The following is a 25,896-nucleotide window of genomic DNA, read 5'->3' as shown; positions in this document are numbered from 1 at the left end:
GGGGGTGTCAAAGTCCCCTGGCTCGCACTGGGGGCCTCCTGTGGTGTGATCAAGGAGTGGATACCTCCCCAAGCTAGTGGCTGATGCGCCTGGGGGCGGAATGAGGAGAACATCCTGGTCATTCTCACTTAGAAACGATCGCAGGACAAAGGATATTCACATGGCATGAACTAGGAATATGGTCACTTTTAGGGGAACAGCCCCTACACTTGGGAAGCAGCAAACCCTCTGGCATCAGAAATAGCAGGTTCTCCCCAAACACAAAGCACAGTGCCTTTGCTTCCGCTGCAGCTGGTGACCATATAGCTAAGCTACTGGCTGTTTAAGGGAATCAAGGAACAGCATTCCTATGTAACCATCAGTACCGGCCTGCTCTGCTCCCCTCGCGCATGTGCAGGAATTTCACCTATGGCTAAAGATGGGAAAAGGGGGTCCTGAAGTATGAGGGGAACATCACCAGCCAACCTAATGTGATACAGTTAGTAAAAGATAGACTCGGGGAGTCCACCCGAGGGGGCAGGGTTATGGAGTGACAGCCAAAGAGAGGGTCACCCAAGAATAGGGACTAGCCAGCCTCAAGCCCCACATCAGAAGTGGGCGCCCACCGCAGGACTGCAAGCCATTTTAGGGGGCTAGCCCAAGGGGCAATCGGCATCCCGACATTCACACCTGTGTCCTCTTTCACCAAAGAGAGGTTTGCGAGTGGGGTGAAAGCCCTACAGAACCCCAATGGCTGAGGCTGAGAGTGGAAGTGGTTAGATTAGAAGCGGGAGTCCAAAGACAAAACACACCAGAGCTGTTTTGGAGTAGGCTGGAGGAGAGAGTGCGAGGCACAGGAGTTGGAGCAGCGCCCAGGAGGCTGGAAGAAGGGCCCAGAAGGCTTGGCCACCCTAGGGCCTGGGGCTGGAGGAGAGGCCTAGGACACAAAACTGAGGACCCAAAATAACTGGAGCTGCTGGCAAGGAGCTGGACAGCGGTGGGCAAAAAGTTAAGATTTTGAAGTCAAAATATTTTGCTCCCTATTTAAGTTAAGAGTACAATTATTTGTAGGGAGAAGAAGTAATTGGTATTCCCAATTAGTGTATTTTTTGGGTGAGAAAAAAACATTTAAACTCTGAAACTGGTCTTTTAATTACCCATGCTACTTTGCATTGGGCACTTCGTGCAGATAAAATGATGCATTTTTACCTTAAAATTCCTCTTCAGGTCCGGGTATAATATCACGGTGCCTTCCTGTGGCACAGCTCTGCTGGTACCATTGATCCCAACATGGTATTGTCACAGTGCGGTTGACAGCAGGTGGTAAGCAGGCTTCTGTGTGACTCGTTCCTATTTTGTGTTGGGGGGATTTTTACTCCCTATATTTTTGTGGGCATATTTGCCTAGAGTTAAGGAACAGAATTGGCTGGTATACCCCGTATCTATAGTGCTGGTGACAGTAAGCTGGAGAATGGGGTAAACTGTGCCCGAAAGAGGGTGATTGAGAGAAAGGTCTGGCAACTGGAGACAGCTCTGCTCAAGGGAGTGAATGTGGTCAAGAGAGTTGTATTAGAGGGACCCAAAGGGACATACAAGGTTATCAGGAGTGTAGAGTCAGGCCTGCCCGAAGGAGCAAACGAGGTGATCAAGAGTGTGGTGACAGACCTGCCCAAAGGAGTGAACAAGGTGATCAGGAAAGAAGCGACAGGGGGGCCCAAATGGAGGAAAAAAGCATTCAGGAGGGTGGTGACAGGTAAAGATGAAGGGGTGAAGAAGGCGATAAGGGGATTAGTGAAAGAAGTGCCAGAAGGAGTGACCAGGGTGATAAGGAGAATAGAGAGTTAGAGTAGGAGTGTCCAGCCTGTGCAGGGGTACAGTAGGAAAGAGCATTGGGGGGGGGGAAGGTGGGGGGATCACGAGTTGATGGAAAATCTAATAGCAGTGATAGAAGCACTGCATATGGAAGTATGAGCAGAGGACGCATAGCTAGTAGAGGACTCCATGGGAGGCACGAAAAAGCAGGGGCAGATGAATCCCTTGGTCGAGCCCAAGGAGAGTAGTTGGCCACCTACTACGCCTGCCAAGCTCTCTGTCATGGCCTGCCATGGGTTGCTATGAAGGCTATGTGGGGGAAGCTCGCATGGAGGACAAGAGACTTGCTGCGACTTCCCATGGCAGGTCATCTCTCTGTTCCAAACATCCTGAGGCGAAGGCACTCCCACGAATGGCCCTCCGAAAGGGTATTGCTCACTTAGAGAAAACTCTTAAGTAAATTAAGGTAGTGGAGGTGAGCATCATATTGTAACCCAAGCCTTGAATGGACGGTCATCAAACAAGGCCCAAAACCTCACCAGACTCGTGCAAGATTTGCGGAAACACTTAACCACACACTGGGCCATGGCCAACTAAAGGACAGGCCTGCTGAAGATGCAGAAAACCCAACGACATTCCCAAAGCAGCTCCCACACAGCCCCGCAGGAACAGGAAGAATAAGCACAAGAAGGGGACAAAGACTTCTTTTTTCATTTAGCAAGTACTGGTACATGGTAAAAATGCCACCTAAAACCATCAACATCCACGATAAATACACACTCATTTTAATGGACACTTGAGCCTCTGTTAAAGTAATGGCGCACTCGCGCTTCAAGGCACAGCACAAACCACAGCCGCTGTCCCCCACCAAAGTTCACATATGTACATTTGGTGGCTCCAAGCCCAGTCCACTGGAAGGCACTTTCTTAGCTAGCCTGTCATGGACAAAAGAAAATACAATCTAGATTTTATGTAAGAAAGATCAGCAAAGATAGATATTGGGGGTGGGAGGGTGCTGCTGCTGAGGCGCTCAAAGTGGACAACGTTGCCTTTGGAAGTTAACCGTCTGACCTTTGGAGTATAAATGCAAGATGATGACATCCTTCAAACCTTTCCATGGAGCGGGATGTCTCAAAGGCCAAGCAGCGAGGCTACACATCAGTGGAATGACACAACCAATAACACTCAAACACAGACAAGTGTCATTCCATTTCAGGCAGAAAGTGGAACAAGAACTGGATAAACTGGTTCACAAAGATATCATCGAGAGGGTGACAGGCCCTACCTACTCCATAGGTATCACACATTCTGGTTGCCAGGAAACCAAAACAGCCTGGGTTGATGTCCATTTTGGCTGTTATGTGCCTCCCAAATAAGGCAATAAAAAGGGAGCAACACTTGACCCCCACCATTGATGATATTGCCAGTGACCTGCAGGGGCCGTATGCCTATGAAAATTGGACCTTGATGCAGGTTGCCATCCAGAAGCACCATTTGGTGTTTGCATAGCCAAATTCGCCATGCACAATATAAAAGCATTGAGCTTTGTAGTCTCGTCGGTGGCAAAGGTGTTTCAGCACACCCTTACAGAGAGTTCTGGATGGCTTCCCCGCCGTGCTGAGGATACACTATGACATCCTGATATACGCTTCTAGCGAGGGGGGAACCCATTGAACGCTTGTCCAACATGCTCACCAGATTGCAAGAACAGGGACTAACACTATACTGAGAAAAATGTGAATTTCTTTGCACTAAACTTAATTTGTTTGGTTATGGTTTCCAAGGCGCTGGTGTATTGGCAGGCAAAAGGAGGTGAGGGATGTCCATCTGGCTTCAGCTCCTGCAAACCCATCAGAATTGCGAAGTTCCCTGGGTATGTTTACACACTGTGGCTGATTCATCAAAAATGTGGACAGTCTATTGAAGAACTTTACCCCAACCAGGTGGGCATGGACTGCACTGGAGCAGACCACATTCCAGGACATCAAGGTGAACTGACCACTGATGCCACCATGGCATTTTTCTATCCTACCTGCCCATCAAACATTATTGTTGATGCCAGCCCGTTCAGGTTGGGTGCTGTTCTACCTCGGAAAGATGATAATGAAATGATGCTCCCCATCCCCCATGCCAAAAGGGTCACATCTTTCACTAAGAGATTCTCAAATAGAGCAGAAAGCCTTGGCTGTCCAGTGGGGATGTAATTACTATCATGTGTAAGCTGCTGGGAAGTTGGTGGTAATCGTGATTGATCATAAGCCGTTGGTTCCAATTATTTCTGGAACAGCATTGAACCCTCCCATCCACACCCCCTGGCAGGGATAGATAACGGCCTGCTGCAGCACCAGAAATATGCCTTGACCCTAAGAAGCAACGCCCATTGGACTACTTGTCATAGCCCTGCAATGCTACAGAAGGGAAAAGGGACACTGATGATCTTGCAGCGGAATATCGCATTAGCATGGTCACCACTGCGGCTGACCCTGTGCTAATGTCAATTCAGGAGTTGGCAGATGCCCCTGTGTCGAATAGTGTCAGATGCCGTCAAGATAGCGATCTGGGGTGATATTTCTCTTCAGGAGCATTGTACAGAAGAAGCTAAGACAATGCTGCAGAGCCCATGGAAAGTCAAGAATGAACTGACAGCCTCACTTAAGGCACATCCACATGGACCTACCCTTGTTTCTCGTTCGTAGGGTGTTCCAGCTGGTACTTAAAAGGCAGCCGGAATCGACCAACACCAAGGATCTTAAATAAAAAGTGAGCTTCCCCGGACCTTGAAGCACGTGTTTGGTGAAAGGGTGGATAAGGTGCCCACCCCAGCAGGGCACCCGTCACCCATACTGTCACCAGAAAGAAGTGAAAGACTGTGGGAAATCCTTAGTATGGATGATGGTGCTATTAACACAAATAAACATTTACTAGCCATAACATATCAATGGTCTCGATACCCAGAAGCGATTTCTGTCTAATCAACACCTGTGAGTGATGTCCTGAAGAAGACCTTCACAACACATGACTTGCTAGAAGAAATATATTCGAACAATGAATCCCATTTCAGGGGAAGGACTCCCATGGTTGCCTATCCTCCCTAAGCATCAAACATCAGTGCATCACCCCGGTATGGTTCAGGCCCAGTGGGATGTCAAATGATTGGCTGAATGATGCTGAAAATAATATTCTACATAGCCCAGCCAAAACTATCCAGTATCTGTCAATAACTATATCAACACCTAAGGAAATTAAAGACACCCCTGGCCTGCACCGGCAGGGGTTTCTCCAGTAAAAGCCTTCATGGCACAGTCCCAGCCCTCCCATTAAAGGAGTTTAAAGCATTTAGAATCAAAGAAAGGCAGCTAGCCTACAGTGCAAAAGAAAGTGAAGGAATATGGAAATTGCCCCTTGAAATCAGGAGGGGAGATATCATGTTGGTAAAGAAATGAAAGAACGAAAGTTCTGCCAACAAACTAAGCTTGCCCTTTGAGACTGAACTCTGGGCCCTCACAGGAGTAAAGGGATCTATGATGACGGCCCGAAAGGACTCCTCGACCATTAGGAGAAAATGACATGTTTACAAAAAGCTAGCCAGAAAGGCAGAACTCGGCGGGAGGCTGAAGGAGACAGTCAGCCCCGGCGCTCCTCCTGCCACAGGAGCACACATCATCACGAGGGCCTGATACAAGGGTCCTGGCGGCCAGAGTGTAATTCCAAGGCTGAGGCCTCCTGGGTCCTCTGGCTGTTGGGTATGCTGGTATAAACACACATACGGCTTGCAGTGCAATAAACTGCATTAACTGGACAACTCCAACTGTGAGTACTTTCATCACCCCTGCCCTGGACTTTACATACCCCCAGTTAGCCAGTTACCTGAGGTGTCTCAATAAACACCCATTTAAGCTGTAACTTTGTCCTGTTGTTTGTCAAGGCCACCACAAAGGCCCTTCAGGACACAGGAAGAAACGCAAGAGGAGAGTGATATGGAGGAAACCAAAGAAAAGAGTTTTCAACAAGCCTCTTTTGAACTGTCCTTGAGAGAAGAGGAAACCAGCCAGAGGATGGTCCCTCCCCCTGAGTGGAGAAGCATCATGGGTGAAATCCCACTCCAAGGGACTCATGTAATTCCACCACAAGCCAGATCTCCAGATTGGGTGGGGAGGGCCTTCCATCATGGCTGTTATAGCAGAACGATGTTTGGATTATTTCTAGCTCACTGTTATTCGAAAAAAAGTCTGTATTTGTTAGCCACTTATGAAAAGGTGGAATGCTGTGTTTTAAGTCACATGTGATGACGTAATGATGCATAACCCATCACCTCGTCGGGAAAATAAAGGGCGGGTGCGCACAAGTGGGGGCAGATCCGTTCATTACTCCAAACTCAGCATCTGTGTGCTTATTACTGTGCTGCCCTCCCCAACATACTCTGAGGGCCCCACACACTGCAGGCCCTTAAAAGAGGTGTGTTTTTGGAGCCTGGCGTGAAAAGAGATGGAGGGCAGTAATGGGACGAAAAAGGAGATGGGGATATTTTATCATCTTCTGTTTGGAAAACGGATTGAGGTCTTCCGAGTCAATCAAGATGGAATTCTGAAATCTTTGTGTGTATAATTTTCTTTTTTGAGGTGCGTTGTGGCTCATGTCTGCATCTGAGCTATGGTTGTTGGATGCTTCTACATTGGTTGTGCATGTATTTTCTGTCGTGATCACTTGGACCGTGGTATAAATGTTGCCCTAACTGGCTGTTCCACCAGTTGCCTGGAGGACAACCCGTGGTCATTTTCTGGATATTGGGTCCTTTGGCGATCAGTAGGGTTATGACACAACTGAATATCTGGGCTTTTGGGCTGTTTTTCTGTGGGTTCCACTTCTCCTGTACAATGCATTTCTGCTTGTGTTCGGTCTTTTGCAGTTTTCAGGGTGGATGGTACTCCTTGTGACTTTCATGGCTCTGATGGGTGCACTGTACATAGTATGTGAGTGGTTCTTGCATATCGCCACTAACGGCTTGACAAACATCTAGCTGCTGAACAATTTCTGCAGTACCACATCTTGGTTCCGAAAGAAGCTGAACAATGTGGTGTGCAAACAGAACAGGAAGGTCTTTAATCTACAACATAATCATACATGGATCTTCTTTCTTTAGTTATGTGTACATTGCATAGTGCCATCTGGAGTCATACATGCTTTAAGATATTTTGAGGCTGGATGGAGGTGGATTTGATGGTACGCTCTGCATAAGACAAGTTTGGAGAATAAAGATGATTTGACAGGTTGTTGCCAGTGATGTAGGGTAAGGGGCAATGTTTGGCGACTACATTCATATTTGAATTGTGCAGGCCCACACAAAGCCAAAGAGCTTTTCTGCCTAACATCTACCTAAGCACTAGAGGACTCAAGCATTCTGTGGCATCCACGACAATGATGTCAGCAGAACATGCAGCAGGGCGCTGAGTACTTTAGAATCATTTTGGGGTAATTGGCCTACGTTTGTGATTGACCTGAAGGGCACCTTTGCACTGCTGTAACTTGTGAACACATCCCTTCATGGAGCCTGCCTTTTCATGAAAGGTGTAAGCATACTTTTCAAGTAGTTTGTCTCATTTCAGGCTCTGAACTAATAGCATGGAACCTTACACATGGGGTTCTAGTCTATGTGAGGAACCAGGAATGAGACGTAGACACATAGGACTCACAGTGATTGCTACAAACTTTCATTGAACTAATAAAAGGGTTTGAAAATGCCTCACTAGCCCTACTCTAGGAGGCATTTCCCTACCTCAACCAAAACTAAGGGTCTGTTGTGCGTCAAGATGTTCAAAGCAAAATGTCCTTTGTCCAAGATTCTATCCTTGACCTCACATTCTAAAAGTAACTATGGAGGTGCTAAGGGTAATTTCTTTCACTTGAAAAGTGCAAAAATGTTAAAGTTCAACAAAACGTACAACTCCAGCAAAAAGACTTCTACTTAGATGGTGTTCACAGTTCCTGAGAATGTCTCCCTTCCCCAGGTTTCGTTCCAGCAAAATAAAAGTTCAAAAATATAACCAAGTTCTTTGTAGCTCAAGAAGGTAGCTCCCTCTTTCTGATATTTGTAATTTACTTCACAGATGTGGTTCTGCCTGGTATACTATACTGCCAGGACTTTCCTACACAGTTCAATCAATTCACAATCCCAAGGGTAGGGGTTTTCTTAAGATTTGTTTCAAACAGTTGGATTTGCCTGGTATACTCTCCTGCCAGGACTTTCTTACACAGTTCACTCAATTCACAATCCCCAATGCATGGGTCTTCCCTAGGATTCTTTTCATGCAATTGGCTGTGCCTGGTATACTCTCCTGCCAGGACTTTCTTGCACAGTTGACTCAATTCACAATCCTCAAGGTCATAGGCCTTTGTGAGGACCGTTTTTCTAAAGTCCAACTAAGGGCTTCATAAAACCATATCTCATGCAGTGCAAAATACCACTCTTAGTATAAGGCTGTACCACCCGAGAACATTTGGTAGCATAGACAGTGCAGCCAGGCTTATTTTAGGACGGAGGGAGGGTGGTAGCTTGGTACAAAGAAATTGTAGCATACATATGGTCCAAAGAAACACTGAAACACTATGGCCCTCATTACGACCCTGGCGGAAATCGAAAAACGATGGCGGAAATGCAATACCGCCATCGAATAGCGCTCGGTGCGACTATGACCCGTCACCGCAAAGTACGAAGCCATTAGCGACACCGTAGTGAACGCCAACGCTAACTGCACCAAGCACGCGCGCGCGCGCCATGCCAAACCGTAAACACCACCATGGCGCAAGGGTACGCCAATTCCGACCCTAGCGGACATGTACCTAACGCCATCAAGCATGGCGGAATGTACCATTCCGCCATGGTGAGAAGTACGGCATCGCGAATCAACCGTAAACGGCCCCACTGAGTGCCTGTACACCGCTCCCTGCCCACAAAGTACAACTCCCCGTAGGTGCAATGAAGTCACAATGCAACCAGTGAAATGTACAAGTCACCCATGCATGCCAACGAACAAATGAAACACAAGAGGGGCCAATGGGAGCTGCAGGGCACAGATGGCACGAATACAGAAGCCATCCCAATGGACATGACCACAGTCCCCCACCAAGAAACGCACGCAAACACAGGCACCTGCGACCAGCAATATTCCTAAAATCACATCATTCCACCAGTCCACCTGGCTGACCGGCATCTGTTACACAAAACCCAATCCCCCGCCCCTGAGCATGACAACATTCAAACAGTCATATTGGCAGCCCCCATCCCTGACCTCACGGGCTTCGTAGGCAAACGCGCCCAGTACAGTACCACGCAACTAAACTCCGAAGCTGGAACCCAATGCAGATCTCCTCACAATACATCGCTCCCCAAATAGGAATATGCCACATCACTTGCAAAGAAGAACGCTACACGGGCCAAATCAGAATAGAAATTTAATGCACAACAAAATCACGAAGCCCATACAGCCATCAGGCCATGAACTCCAAAACACATTTCACCATTGTGGGCTGCATCCGCAAGAAATGACCAGCCACTACTTGTGTGACGCCCTGTTCCATCATGGTACACAGAGCCACATTCACGTACGAAAAGGCAACATGGAGGCGCACAGAACCGCAGGGCCGGCCCAATGGGGAGGCACTAGTCCAGCTGAAAGGCCGAAATGTTGCTCCGAGCCACCAGTACTGCGTAAGGGCATGTGGCCCATTGGCGATCGTCCCATAAGATCGTAATGCTGCTCCACTGATTAACACGAAGCAGCAGGTGTCGGGAGTAAAACCCATCTGCAGGAGTGGCATACAGATGGCAGTGGCAAAAGGGGAGGAGATACCTGTCAACCAAAAGAAAAGAAAAAGAACAGAATGGCCATCAGAACTACATCCGAACAACTCACTTCAATGATCACACTGAATCCACAGCCATATGCATGCTAGCACACTCCAAAGGATCATCACCACCCCAAAACCACTTGCGACTCATAACCATCTATATCGAGGTGTAAACACCATCACAAACGAGTGTACCTGTGCATGCGTCTGTGAAAACAGAATCCATCAGATGGGATTGTTAACGTGCATGGACACAAGTGTCTGAAGGCGCGTCGAGAAAGGGAGGGCTCAACAAGGCCAGATAGACGATGGTCCCACTATGGCAGCCCTGCATCACATAGCGCAGGGGAGGGGGATAGATTCCAAGAAGCCCTGAACATGGCAAACTCAGTATCAAATCATCTGCCCATGCATCCATTCATCATTCCCTCATCCCGGTATAAAAACGCCAGAACATTTACTCACATAACATTAGAAATATCCATTGAGTCTGTGCGTTATGCAGCCTGCAAAATCCACAGTGCCCCAGCCCGTAATTCCAGTGTTGTGAAGTAACATGTATTTGGGAACGTCCGGCCTCATCGCCCACGTCGCTATTGCGCATCCCAAACTATTCATATCAATCATTGCTTCCTCGCCATGGCCCCTGTCTCAAGGACATTGAACAATAGAACGTTATATTTGTAGTCAGACCTGTGGGCATCTCCTCGCCGCGAGCTGAAAACCGAAAGCGCCGCCCTTCGAATTCCTCATTTGCAACATCACGTCGAAAAGGCATCTGTGGCCGTTTGAAATCACAAATTAATCCATCTAGTGCGGCTGTGTGTGAAAATGGCAACTGCCTTCACCCACAAATGGGACGCCCCGCCCGTCGGTGCAACTCGGTACAGTGATGCATGAGGGCCCACCGTTACTCGAGTACTACGTTCCACTGACCCTTCACAAGTCTGTTCGCGACGGCAAAGATTGTATGTGAAACAATGGGACCATAGCCGAATGTACATATCAACAAATGTTACACGGCCATCGGGTACAAATACATGATTGCAATAGCAAGATGCCATTACCGAATTGCAGCGTTGTGTGCGGGACGTGCTCGGCCAAAGGGGAGAGCAGCTTGCACAGGTGGAATGAATCACCACAGGTGGAGGCCATACAGCCTGAAAACACATAAATTGCACACCCAGTCTCCTCCCACAACCACACACACTCCGAAATGCTACCGGGAGGACTCGCGATGTTGGCCCTGGGGGACCTGATAGCACTGCAAGTACTCCAACTCCAAGAAGAAGACGAACACCAACTACAACCGGCCGCACGGAGGAGACGCAGGAGGAGGAGGAGGGCAAGGCAGGGCCAGCAAGGGCCGCCAGCACAGCCACTACCACCACGCAGGCAGGCCGCAATCCCACGCCTCCGAGCACATCCGTTCAACCTCACTGATGAGCAGATCCACACCCTCTACCGTTTGGACCGGGACACCATAGCCGCCATTGTGGACATGACACAGGCTGACCTTGTCAGCATGATAGATGGCCCAACCGCCATCCCACCCCTACTGAAGGTGGTGTCTGTACTCCACTTCCTGGCCACAGGCACCTACCAGCACACAGTCGGACAGTTGCATGGCATTTCTCAGCCACTGTTCTCACGGACACTATTGCAAGTGCTCGATGCCCTCCTGCAGCACGCAGACGACTACATCTCCCTACCACGCTCGGAGCAGGAAATCACAAACACGAAAGTGGGATTCCATGCACTTGGCGGCATACCGGGTTGCATTGGTGCCATCGACTGCACCCATGTTGAATTGGTCGTCCCACATGCCATGGAGGCCCAGTACCGCAACCGAAAACAATTTCATTCCCTGAATGTACAAATGGTGTGTGACTCCAACAGGATCATCACACATTGTTGTGCCCGATTCCCTGGATCAACCCATGATTCTATGGTCTTGAGGAACTCTACAATACCACGCTACATGGAGCGACACGCAGGGAACAGATCCTGGCTACTCGGTGAGTCTCATTACATGCATGATAATGTGGGGTATGTGATTCGGCAATGACCTGGCAGGAAGGGGGGGGGTGGTGTGCGTACGTAGCAATGGCATTCCACATAATCCGTTTATCGTCCACATGCAGGTGATGCTGGATATCCACTGAAGAGATGGCTCCTCACACCAGTCCGGAACCCACGGGACCAGCATGAGGAGGACTACAACCATGCCCACTCACGTACCCGTGTAGTCATTGAACAGGCATTCGGCCTACTGAAGACTCGTTTCCGCTGCCTCAGCAGGTCTGGCGGGGCACTCCTGTACCGCCATGAGAAGGTTGCAAAGATGGTGATGGCATGTGTCATGCTCCACAACATGTGCGTACGTAGAAATGTGCCCATGCCCCCTGACGCAGAACTGCAAGCACCTGATGATGGTCATGATGAGGGTGGGGATGTGGCAGCACCTCAAGGAGTCTGCGAGGCACCGGAGGGCCGTGACATTCGTCAGCATCTCATTGATGCATGCTTCTAGCACTCACGCCTGGTGGCTGATACATGGACACGGTACTCGTGGCACTGTGTGTGTCTGGTACATGCACAATATGGACTGTACGCCTATGATGGCCTAGTACACAATGATCATTGTCCACACATCACATTGGTTGATCGTGCACTGTTTATGGCATATGTGATATCATATTGAACACCCTATCGACCCGCCACCCAAGTGAGCCCAACACACCCCCTCCACCCTCCTACCTCCCCCCCGAACACCAGTGTCCAAAGATGCTCATTGTCAGTGGGCTGTCGCTATTGCAAGCCCCCTCTGCGGGTATCAGGGGCACCCCTGCCTGTGGAGCGCAGGTTCCTCCCAGATCTACGTTGGGGGCTGCCCTGGACGGAACCTGCAACGGATGATGTCTCTGCCTGCTCACGTCCATGCATGTCCCTAAGGGTTTGTGAGAGCTCAGTGAGCACACGGCGCACTGCGGCAAGTTCGGCACATACGTCTGTGGACGTCGCATGCAGTTCCCCCCTCAGGCTCTCGGTGCTTCTCTCCATTTGGACTCTCAGGCTCTCGGTGCCACTCTCCATTTGGACTCTCAGGCTCTCGGTGCTAGTCTCCATTTGGACTCTCAGGCTCTCGGTGCTACTCTCCATTTGTGCCCTTAGTGTCTCTGTACTTCTCACCATTTCTGCCCTAAGTGTCTCAGTTGATGTTTCTATGTCTGCCTTAGTGCCCCCACATTCATCGGCATGGTCCTTGAGGAGCGTGGCCAGTTGCTGCTGTTGCACGATTAACTGGTCGAGGGACTGTTGCCTCTGCTGGGCCATGGCCATTTGCGGGGGTGTCACAGAGGGGCTGTTGACCTCATGTTGCCTTGCCACAGGGCTTGTGGGGGATGGCCAGTCGTCGTCTTGTGGGTGCCCCTGCGTGGTATCCTCATGTTGTACGGGATGGGACAGACAGGGGGATTGGGACAGGTCATGGATGGATCTGACTTCGACATCCCCGTCTTCTGTGTCGGAGCATGCTGCCATCAATGGGGTGTCACCTATGGTGCTGCTGCCACCAGAGGCAGTGCCTTCTGTGGCATCCGTTGGGGGGACCTGTGGTGGTGGTGTTGTGGGCATGCTGGCTGCTGGGGTGCCTGTTGATGTTCCCTCCTCTGTGCTGCCACCTGATTTGTGCTGCTGCCGTGTCTTGATGCGTGCAGCTGAGGTGGAGGGTCTTTGGCCGTTGGTCTTGGCCCTCTTTGCAGGTGTGCTGGTAGGGGTGTCCTGATGCTCGTCGTTTGGATCGGACCCTGTGGTGGAGTAAAGGAGGGCGAGGGTTATTAATGGGTCTGTGGGTATTGGAATGGCATTGTATCACATGCATTGGGGTGGTACCTGAGGGTGATTTGGGTCGGGGCCTTGGAGGTGCTTTCATTTGTGTGTGGAGTGAGGGTGCAGTTGTTTGGCAGCCTGCAGTTAGGGTGTGCCTGCTGCACGTGTAGTGGGTGTTTTAGGGGTTTTTAATTATTTATGTATTTAATGTGAGTTTTGAAGTGCGCTATCAGGCCGATGTGTGTGGACGTTCTCCTGGACATGTGTTTCTGTTGCACTATGTGGACACATGGTACTTCACATGATTGGACATTGTGGATTTAGCATTGTTTTATTTGGCCCACCTACCTGAATCTTCGGATGTCTGCACTCCTTTCTCCATCCCTCCGACTCCCTCTATGCTCTCCATTCCGATGGTGGAGGCACAGATTTCTTCCCAGGGGGTCAACTTGATGGGTGATTCAGGACCTCCCCCGGTGGCTGTGGCAATGTTGCGGTTGGCAGAGAGTATGCTGCGGACGCGTATCCGCAGGTCGTCCCATCGCTTTCGGCATTGCTGTGGGGTGCGGGGTGCGGTCCCCACCGCACTTACCCGCTGTGCCACCAGAGCCCATATGGCCTTCTTGTTTGCAAGTGCCGTCCTGGTCATTTGCGTGCAGAAGACGACGGCAGCATTCTCCTGGAGGGTCTCTGTTAGCACGGTGAGTTCCTCACGGGAGAAGTGGACCTGCCGCTTGCGGTCACACGCTTTCTTCGCTACTTTTCCCATTTTTCTTGGTTTCGCTAGGGTGGATGACGGGTTGGGGTGTGTCTCTGGGTAGTGTTTTTAGTGGTTGTGTGGTTTTAGTGGTTTTATAGGTGTACGGCGGGATGTTTCCCGTTCCGGGCCCATGTTTTAACTTCCGTTTCCGTATATTTCCGGTCACCGTACTTTCCGGTAGGCGCACACTGCGGTGTCCGCTGTGATGGGTGGCGGTATTGCACCTAGGGCGCCGTACGGCGGCGGTGTGGGCCGTTTTGGGGTCATTTCCGCCATCGCGGACTTTGCACTTCCGCCATGCCGTGGTGCTCGTGCCCGATGGGTCGGAATGGGCCGCACTTTGCTCCATCGTGCAATGGCGGAAACGCTATTTACGCTGTGGCGGTCCGGTCAGTCACTTTCCGCCAGGGTCGTAATGAGGGCCTATGTATTCTAAAGATAAATGGTTTATTTAAATACAAGTAGGCCAAGATAAATCTTGGAGAATTAAGTACTATAGCATATCATATAAACACAATTATACAAACCAACTTAATACTTATGGTATACAAACCAAAGTATAACCTTATTAAGAATAGCAATACGCAGTTCAAGGTGAGTCGAAAATATAACACATTCAGAATGGCCTTCATCTATTCTTGGAGAGTAAAAGCACAGTTAGTTACTTGTAGATTACTTCCAGTAAATCAGGAGTAGTAAACCTTATTGGTTATAACATACTGTGTTATTCGCTTTGAGGGTCACTTAGTTATACCAACACTGGTTACAAGTATCTCTTGCAACCTATGTAACTTGCTTCTATCAAGAATGGATACAGTTACCAGACCAATGTCACTTTTAAGAACACAGTTGAAAGGGAGTAACTTAACTTGTATATTACTTGGAGCCCTAAAGCTTCTCAAGAATAGGTATGAATACATTAAACTATTTTAGACGTGCCCTAGATCAGTTCAGGGAAAGCACAACGCAGTAATACAGTTTTAGTAGAGCAGCAGCTATTCAAGTTCAGTATCACCTATTAGTACATAAAACTTTACACTATTACGAAGCATAAAAATTGATATTTTAATGAAGGATACTTTTCAGAAGTGTAGAATAGAATTCTAAGGCAAGTACAAACTCTTATGACTATTTTAGAAGTGCTCTAAAGCACTGTCAGGATTAGCCCATCACACCACCAACGCTCTCTGTCATCTATACCATCTGGCAAAATCTCTCCAAGCTTTTCACAACATTCAGTACCCCGCTTCACCCGCAGCCGCCTCAGAACTCACACAGCATTGTTACCATGGCGATTGTGGCATCCTCTCCACAAGCGCAACGCTATCGCATTCCGCAGGGGAGGAGTCAAGCGAGGTCACGCTCACCCGTTATAACGCTTCCGGGTTGCCGCACTCGCTGCTTCTGATTTCGAATCAAGGCTACTGTTTGCCCGAATTTTCCTCTTGTTCTGGACCCACCTTGCCCTTCATTTACCTGTGTTAGCTTTCCTTGTGAACGACCTTGGCCTGCCTCTCTGACCTGCTTCTTCTTTGTGGGTTGCCTTACCTTCATTGCTTGCACGCTCTGACTCCGGAACGTCTAACGACCTACTTCTTCTTTGCGGATTGCCTTACCTTCATTGCTCGCACGCTGCTGACTCCGGATCGTCTAAGGACCTGCTTCTTCTTTGCGGATTGCATTACCTTCATTGCTCGCATGCTGCTGACTCCGGATCGTCTAAGGTCCTGCTTCTGCATTTCGGATTGCATTACCTTCATTGCTCGTATGCTGCTGACCATTCTCCTGATCACCTTGGGTCTTGTTTCTATTCTCTTACTGCCTAGAGCGAACCTGCACCACCCAAAATTCCAAAGCGCCTGGACTAGAGACTGTGATTATTGGCGCATAGGTCGACAGGCGTCCTCATTTCGTCGGGGTAGCACCTGGGACTAGAGACTGTCTGTTTCCGCCTAGGCGTCCTCATGCCGGCGGGGTTTAGGGCTAGGTTGGGTGGTGTATGAGTTCCTCGGTAGTGTTTTTCCTAAAGACCCACAGTGGTAAGTCATATCATCTCATCTCATTGCTTTCTTCTTGATTTTGGTATTTATGTAAATCTCTTGCATTCTTTCTGGTGCCCCGTTCTTGTTCTGGTTCTTGGAAGATTACTTTGTTCTGATATCAGGTCTTTCCTCTTCTCCAGCATTGGATCTTTCATGGATTCACATGCTTAGAATATTCCCCGTCGTCAGGCTGGGAATCCCCGGTACATTATATAGACCCTTTTCCCCTAGGAAAACTTTTTCGATGCTTATGCGTCCTATCCACCTCGTTTTGTATCATGCGTGCCCACGCCGTCAGGGCGTCATGATATATATACAGGCCCCGCCCCCGCGCGCCCTCAGATTTCAAAGTAGTGGGATCCTCGTGTTTTACTACTAGTGAAAACTAGGTTGTTTTTGTCTGTTTCGCTTCGGCGAAGTTCAAATTCTGGACCCGCACCACTCGGCGGATACATGTGAAATTTGTCAGGGTTTCTCCCAAAAAACCCTTAAGAACCGAAAAAGAAGGCTGGTCAACTGGCTTAATGACGGAGCAGGGGCCTCCCGGCTTCGGAAGTTGGCTCCACGGCCTCCAGGAGTAAGTCGGAACCTCCATCGAAGAAGGTGCGGCCAGCTGAAATGCGCTCTGAGGACAAGCATAAGAGGAAACAGGATGGATCCTCCTCATCACATAAAAAGTCCTCCTCCTCCTCATCATCTAAGACGGAGAGGCTAGCGCTGTCGAAATCCTCCTCAGGGGACCGTCCCAGGTCTTCCATGAGTCGGGAAGCCTCAGCCGGGAAGTCGACATCCAAATCGACGACGAAGTCTAAGGGCTCGACGACGACGACGACTTGCTCGTCGACCTCGGTGTCATTGACGATGCCTATTACCGTTCAAGCAGCAGCGGTGGGGATTCCTCCGTCGACGGAGACTCAGTCCATGGCTTGGCTGCCCGAGGTCTATGACCCGATCCCCCCGGAGGTCTTACTGCAGCCAGACACGGCCGGCTCGGCGGAAGGAGAAGGTGATCTGGTTCTGCAGCCATCGGATTTAGGCTTACGGCCTTCCACGTCGACTACGGCGGCGACGAGTGCAAACGGGGGTGTGGTACCGATATCGTCCACGTTATTGACCCCCCAGACGGTTTTGTCTCTGGATGTGCTTAATACTCTTCAGAAGCTCCTGCAGCGGCTGGATACGCAGTTCCCTCAGCCCGGGACGTCATCGTCACTTTTGTCTGTACCTTCCGTCGACGAGCAAACTTGTACGGCTCGATCGACGACGAAACACCCATCGGCTCCCCAGGCAGTAAAAGATCGTCCTCGAGCACAGGAGGAGGGTGAGTTGTCGGAGTCCGATTCTGTACTGGGTGACTCAGGGTCAGACATCTCCCTGTCACCTTCGAGAGACCCAACATGGAATTCGGATGTAGAGGTAGAGTCTACGAGGAGCCAGTCACAGCCATCTCCCCCGGATGATGTGGGAGCCTTCCATGCAATGATGGGGAAAGCTTGTTCCGAATTCGGCTTGATTCCGGAGGAGCAGAAGAAAGACTGTTTCCTTTTTGACCATATGGGTCAAAGGAGAAAATCGGTTTTTGCCATCCCAATCCTGGACCACGTGTGGCAAGAAGGTCTCAAAACGATGCGCCATCCGTTCTCGGAGCCCGCCTTAAAGGGACGGATCGAGAAAAAGTTTAAAGCTCCGGAGTCCACTCCAAAATGTCTAACATCACAGCCTCTGTCTGACTTGGTGGTGTCGGCGGCAGCGGCTAGGAAGGCCAGGGTCCAGCAAAAATGTTCAACGCCACCTGAAAGCGAGGCTAGGAGACAGGACGCCTTTGGAAAGAAGGTGCTCTCGGTCGGAGCGACGACAGTAAGAGCAGCCAATTCCTTAGCGATCGTGTCACGATATGATAGGGAAATGTGGCACAAATTAGCCCCTATCCTAGAACACCTGCCAGACGAACACCGGAAAGCAGCTATGTTACTGGTGCGGGATGGCGAAGAGGCCTCGAACCACGCTATCAATATCGCAGTTGACCTAGCAGAATCTGGGTTCAAACAAATCAACCATGGAGTAGTGCTTCGTCGGCAAGCGTGGCTCAAATGTACTTCTTTCCGTCCTGAAGTACAGTACAAAGTCCTTGACATGCCATGCGAAGGGGAACACCTGTTTGGCGAAAAGGTTGATGAAGCGCTGAAAGGGATGAAAGAAGACACGGATACTGCTAGGTCCCTCGGCGCCCTTCAAACGGGTAGAAATTTTCGTTCTTTTCGCCCCTTCAGGGGTGCTTCTGGAAACTCCCGCTTTGGAGCCTCGAGGGACCGTGGATTCAACAGGCCCTCTTACTCTTCACAAGGGTTCAGACGAGCGTCCCAGTCGGCACGTAGAAGCAGGGATTATCAAGCCTCCAGACGGCGAGGCTCAGGTCCGTCGTCAACGAAGACCAAGCAAACCAGCAACCAATGACGGCCTTCGGAACGTCCTGGGGGGTCGAGTCTCTCATCACTTCGACCGATGGAAATGCATCACCACAGATCGATGGGTCCTAGACACGATTCGCATGGGTCATGCGCTGCAATTCAAAGACAAGCCTCCGCGTCTTCCTCCTTTATTCTCGACACAGCCCCACCTCCGAGTCCTACGACAAGAGGCGGCGCTTATGTTGCAAAAAGGGACGGTAGAGAGAGTTCCTGTAGCACAGGAAGGACAAGGAGTTTATTCCAGGTTCTTTGTTGTAAAAAAGCCAAACGGCAAATGGAGGCCCATTCTCAACCTGAGGGTACTCAACAAGTGGCTAAAGAGCCTAAAATTCAAAATGCTAAAGCTCCAAGAGGTTATCAGGTCGGTGCAACCCATGGATTATCTATCATCACTAGACCTTCAAGGTGCTTATTTTCACATTCCAATACGCCCACGACACAGGAGATATTTAAGATTCGTCGTCGGGAGAAAGCATTTTCAGTTCAAGGTCCTACCTTTCGGGCTCAAGTCCTCCCCCAGGACGTTCACCAAGTGATTGGCCCCTATAGCGGCCCATTTAAGGAAGGACGGTCATCATGTCTATCCATATCTAGACGACTGGCTGGTCAGAGGTTCATCCAAGGAACAAACACGAGACAGTCTACGAGCCACAATGTCCCTCTTACAGGAACTGGGCTTCGCAATAAACTTCAACAAGTCCTCCGTAGAGCCTTCGAGGACCTTGGTCTTCCTAGGAGCGGAGTTTCATACACACACAAGCCTGGTGAGACCATCCAGCGAAAGAATTCAGAAACTTCAAAACAAGGCGTCGGAATGGAGAGGCGGTACCAAGGTCTCGGCGCGCAAGTACATGTCCCTGCTAGGGACCATGTCGTCCTGCATTCCGCTAATAAACAACTGCCGTCTGTTTATGAGGCCTTGCCAGGAATTTCTAGCGGACCGTTGGGCGCAGAGCCGAGGTCGCTGGTCCGACAGACTGGTCGTCGACGAACAACTAGTTCAAGCACTCGGCTGGTGGAGAGTGTCTACTCATCTAACGAAAGGGATGCCTCTACTGGAACCAGAGTTTCAAAAGACGGTGGTGACGGATGCATCGCTGAGCGGATGGGGAGCTCATCTGGATATGTTACAGGTACAAGGCCGTTGGTCCTTGCAGGAGTCCTCCCTGCATATCAACTTGCTAGAACTGAGAGCAGTGCGATGGGCTCTAAAATCTTTTCTTCCGCAACTGAGGGACTCGGTGGTGCGTGTCATGACGGACAACACCACTACGATGTTCTACTTGAGAAAACAAGGAGGGACACGTTCCAGATCCCTATCGATGGAGGCACAGAAAATCTGGCATTGGGCCCTACAACACAACATGAAAATCTTAGCGTTCCACCTACCAGGCGTGAGAAACGTGGAAGCAGATGCCCTCAGCAGAGAAATGAACGAAGTTCACGAGTCGGTACTGAACGACCAGCAACTACAACAAGTATTCAAGAAATGGGGACACCCGTCCATAGACCTGTTTGCAACGAAGAACAACTAAAAATGCCATCAGTACGCAAGCAGATGGCCTCAGAAGGGCTCTCTGGGGGATGCGTTCTCCTTCCCATGGACGAACAAATTCATGTACGCATTCCCTCCATTTCCCCTGGTCCGGAGGACATTGCAATGGATCCTCAGGTACCCATGTCGTGTAATTCTGGTGGCCCCATACTGGCCCAGACAGGTGTGGTTTTCAGACCTGCTACACTTAGCGGCGGAGGAACCGATGAGATTCAAGAAGACCCCCGACCTGTCTCGACAGGACGGTGTTGTTTGGCATCACGACCCGGACAGCCTCCAGTTGACGGCCTGGCTCCTGACTTCGCCGAATTTGGTCGGCTAACGATTCCGGAGGACTGTCGGCGTATCCTACAAGCGGCAAGAGCACCTTCCACAAACGCCTCATACGCGTACAAATGGAAAAGTTTCTGTCAATGGTGTGAGGATCAACCAGGCTTGGCCCCGCAATCGTTTAAGCCAGAACAGCTCCTTCCATACTTGCTGCTCTTAGCTCAAAAGGGCCTGTCGGTATCTTCAATAAAAGTACACCTAGCAGCCATTTCCAGGTTTACTCGTCGACGGCACTCGGCACCTTTGTTCAGCGACCGCCTGATTAAACACTTCCTTAAAGGCCTCTTTCGGAGTTTCCCTCCAGAGAAGAAATTTCCGCCGGAGTGGAGCCTCAATCTGGTCTTAACATCTCTTATGAAGCCTCCTTTTGAGCCAATGTCATCATCGTCTCTAAAGTTTCTGTCGTGGAAATTGGCCTTCCTAGTGGCCATCACTTCGGCACGACGTATTTCAGAAGTTCAGGCTCTAATGGTAGACCCACCATACTTACGATTTTTCAAGAACAAGGTAGTCCTAGCCACTAACCCGCAGTTTATACCAAAAGCTCCTTCGGTGTTCCATAAACACTCCTCTATTGTGTTGCCTACGTTTTTTCCGGAGCCATGCTCGGGAGCGGAGCGCATGCTACACACATTGGATGTAAAAAGGGCTCTTAAGTTTTATCTCCATCGTACGCAACCGTTCAGAGAAACGAGACAACTGTTCGTGGCCTATGGTTTGGTTGCTAAAGGAAAAGCCATTTTCGAAGCAAGGACTGTCAAGATGGGTGTCATCTACCATTTCGTACTGCCATTCTAGGGCAGGGAAGCCTCTTCTACGACGGCCAAGAGCTCACTCAACTAGAGCAGCGGCATCGTCGACGGCACTGTGGGCCGGAGTCCCTCGGGGGGACATTTGCATGGCGGCTACCTGGGCGGCTACACACACCTTTACCCGCCATTACTGCCTGTCGCAGCAACATGCCGAAGATACCCGGATGGGACAGGCGGTGCTTCGACACCTATTCCAGTAAGGTAAGCCCCGGCTGAGGGGTTGCATCCTATGGAATTTGTGACTGTATGTGGTTCGTTTTCCTGTGTTAACTATTACTGATGTATACATGATCATAGGGAACGGGCTTTGCGAACAAAGTATATGGGTTTGCATGCACGCCTCCTCTTTGGGGGTGGTACTGCTGTGTAATCTATTCTAAGCATGTGAATCCATGAAAGATCCAATGCTGGAGAAGGGAATAGTTTCTTACCTGTAACTCCATTTCTCCAGCATTGGTATCTTTCATGGATTCACATGCGCCCACCTGCCTCCCCTGAACATGCAAACCGGTTCCCCCACTACTTTGGGGGCCGAAATCTGAGGGAGCGCGGGGGCGGGGCCTGTATTTATATCATGACGCCCTGACGGCGCGGGCCCGCATGATACAAAACGAGGTGGATAGGACGCATAAGCGTTGAAAAAGTTTTCCTACGGGAAAGGGTCTATATAATGTACCGGGGATTCCCAGCCTGACGACGGGGAATATTCTAAGCATGTGAATCCATGAAAGATACCAATGCTGGAGAAATGGAGTTACAGGTAAGAAACTATTCCCTTCTACAGTCAACGGTGTTGAATACTCCAACTCTTCTACAGTCAACAGTGTCTGCACACTCCAAAAACGGATGCAGTGATCCCCATCTTTCGGCTAATTGATTCCTTTGTAGTTTGTTTAGAAATACAAAGGGATACATTGGTAAGAATAACTCTACAGCTACGCTTCTAGTTCCTCTACCGGATTATCACCTCAGGACCAGCAGCCTGATAAGCACTTCAGGGAAAGCATAACCCAGTTATACACTTTCAGAAAGCCACAATGTATTCTAAGGTGAATAACCTAGTATACTTTTAAGAAGGGCAGTCAACAATTCATAGGGAAGTATTTAGAAATGCACAAGGCTGATCAGGGAAAGCAAAACGCAATGGTACGCTTTAAGAACTCACAGTTATTAAAGGCAGGTAAACCCTACTGGTAAGCTTTTATACTCATTCAGTTAAGAATAATAAAACAGTACTAACACTGTTACCTTTAAAAAGAGTGGAACACTATACCTTTCTAAAGGAGCAACCAGCAACTTTAAGGTAAGTAATAACTTGCAAACACTTTGTAACATAGGGCCTCATTAAGAGGTTGGAGTTAGTCATGGCACAATTAGCGCCATGACTACCTCCAATACCGGTACCGAGTCCGCCCTTGTTCAATGGGAACTTACCGGTCTATTCCGACCTTTGCAGGACCGGTAAGTCCCCATTGAACAAGCCATTCCCCATTCGAGCCCCCATAGTGCTCAATGGGGAGGGGGAAGGTGCTAATAACGGTAACACAAATTGCAGTACCGTTATTAGCTCTGAAGTCCCTTAACGGGTCTTGTTGTGACTCCATCCACTGCTATGTTGAGCAGGATAGGCATCTACTTTTTGTATGGTGACACACAGAGCCTTCAGTGCAGTGTCACAGAGAAATCCTGTAGATTTGTCAAAAGGTTTAAATACCTTTTCTTGTGTGAACTACCATTCCCAAGAACAGTAAAGTGAAATTGACTTTACCTACCTGTTCTCTTTGTAAGTCCAGCACACACCATCTTATTTGGAGTGGTAGGGGATTACCTAGTAGCCCCTTATCCTACATTTTCATGTAAAAAATGTTATGTTATCCTTACTACTTTAAATGGCTGGTGGCAGTGGTTTAATTTTCCTACCGTTGTGCTTTTCTACCGCAGGCTGAATCCTCACCTGCAGTATAGCACCCATGGGTGACCATTTTGTCAAAATGGCCCCAGTAATCTTTTTTTCCCATTTTCTGTTTGTAAGGTCTTTCGTGGGTTTTACTCTTTGGTCGTTTTGCCTTTAGAAGGCTTCAGTCCTGAATCCCACCTCTGGCTCCAGTATGTCTGGAAAGGCAGGATGTGAGGGAGGTTTCCGAAACTCACCTGTCCTTTGTCTCTAGGAATTCCGGCATGCAACCAGTCCCGATTGGCTGGCTGTCTCTCCTTTAAGGACAGCCATCCTGCTGTGTGATTGACAGCCTAGGCTGTCCATAAATGGAAGAAACCTGCTTTAAAGGCAGGGGTTTTGGGAGTAGAGGTAGATTCGACCACTGGGAGAAACACCCGACAAAGAAACTGTGAACAAAGCTTGCTGCATCCTCCTGGACCTTTGAATTGCCTGGTGAAGCCTTGCTGCTGTGCTGAAACTCATTCTTCTGATCAACAAGAGAAGCTCCAAGAAGGGATGACTTCTTCCCTTGGGTTGGTGGGACCAACTAACCCCGAGACGAACTCCACTGGACCATCTTCCCTGATTGGCTGTACTTCTTCGCTGCCACAAGAACCAAGGGCCAGGGGTCGAGAAATACGTGGTCAAGTGCAATGTCTGAAATCCGGCCAGAAGATCCAGGAGTCTCCAAAGGACCCTCCAGAAGCAGGATGACCAGAGCTCGAGTCCCCTCATCAGAGTGCAGGACCCAAGGAGTGAAGGAAGCCCAATCGGTATCCAAGATCTGCGGTGGTGCTGTTTACCGAGCGCTGAAACCGCAAAGTGGTCCTGATCCAAAAAGAGTCTGTAGCTGCTGACAACCTGCAAATTGCTGCCGCAGGAGCCCTCCAGACATCCTCCCTTATGTCCCCACGACTGAGGCGCAGGAACCCAGGGTCTGCACCCCTGCAACAGGACAGAATACAGCTGTACCACTCTTCTTCAAACCAGAGGTACTGTTTAGACTTGGGGTACTTACCTCAGTGTCTTTTGACCTGTGCTTTTCTCAGTTGAGACTTGCAGTGGCTTACCTTTTTGGAGTTGATTCCAACTCTGCTTTTCACAGGCTTAACAGCTTGTGACCCTACAAGTGATTTCTACAAAACTCTCTAACTTTGTGCAAGACCTTTATTATCTAAGAAGTGCCTCTGCTCCATAGACTGTGCTCCTTTTGACTTTGGCTGTCCTGGCTCCCTGCAGACTCTTCTAGTCAATTGACTTTGATATTTCTGTCTCTCATAGGTGATAACTTGTTTTAGACTGTTATTGCTGGGAAAGGCTTGTCTAGACTTCATTGGAAGACTGAAGGGTACTCACATACCCTGAGAACCTGTTTAACCTTTGTTCCCTTCCGTTAACTTTTCCTTACTGTAAACCTCTGAATCTGCAAAGTTTAACTAGTGATATTTAAATTCCTTTACTGTCCTTGTGAGCGAAGTCACCTCCGGGTGTAGGAATTGTGTAAGAAGCATATCCAAAGAGTATCCACTAACTTGTGCTGATTCTGGAAAAGTATTTTAAAGTATATTTGATTGTTACATATCTTGCCCTTTTTAAAGAACGCTTATTTAAAAATGGATGTTACATAAATAACTATTTATAACTGAAACCTTGAGTGTAAGTGTTAGTTGGAACTTGTATTTGTGAATTTCATTGCTACAGCTCTACAGCTCATATTTATCACTCATCGAATAGGCCTGGCTGCACAGTCACACTACCAACTTGTGTCCTACAGACCTATACCAACAGGTGGGTTACCTAATACCAAGCAGATAAGTGTTGTGTAGTCTAACACAGTGTTACTACATCAATTCATATCTAACAGTGATGTTAGAAAAGATTTCAAATTTGAATGCAATTTTCCCTCCATGTGTCAACCCCCAAACTTTTTGCTGCTGTTTTACACCCTGATCTAACCTTTGCCTGAGAAGTGCAGCCCTCAGCTGCACTCCTCTGGGCTTTCGCTCACTTCTAATGGGGAATCTGACATGCCCTTAAGACAGTCAGTACTGAGAGACTTTGTTTCCCTTAGTCCTTTCCTCATGTTGCAGCTTTTGTGCAACATGTAACAAGAGTGCAATGTAACTTACTTTACCGCACCCTTGGGTCTCTAGTCATTCCAAAGGCCCTAGAAACTCTCGCTGGACTTTATATGAACTGTGCAGATGTGTCATGGACAGGACTGGTGGCAGATATTGTTTTCGTATGTTTTTAACCCTTTCTTGCCATGTTATCCACGCTTACCCCGTTTGGCACGAATAGGTGGCCTGGCTCCAAAATGGCCATGCCACGAGGTTCTTTGTCCTGTCCTTTGGCCATCTTACCCCTTCACCTTCCCCAGGTCGAGCCGACCCGGGTCAGTCCTTATTTGGTCATGCACTTTCCCGCAAAACCCAAAGCTTTTGGGGGCTTCTGCATGCCTTGTGTGTGTGCCTCCAAGATGTGGGCTGGGATGTCTGTTCCCAATACACATCCTGGGTGCTAGAG

Source organism: Ambystoma mexicanum, chromosome 3p (genome assembly GCF_040938575.1).
Source record: "Ambystoma mexicanum isolate Mex_15411 chromosome 3p, UKY_AmexF1_1, whole genome shotgun sequence".
Lineage (NCBI taxonomy): Eukaryota > Metazoa > Chordata > Amphibia > Caudata > Ambystomatidae > Ambystoma > Ambystoma mexicanum.
Note: the sequence above shows the minus strand (reverse complement) of the source record.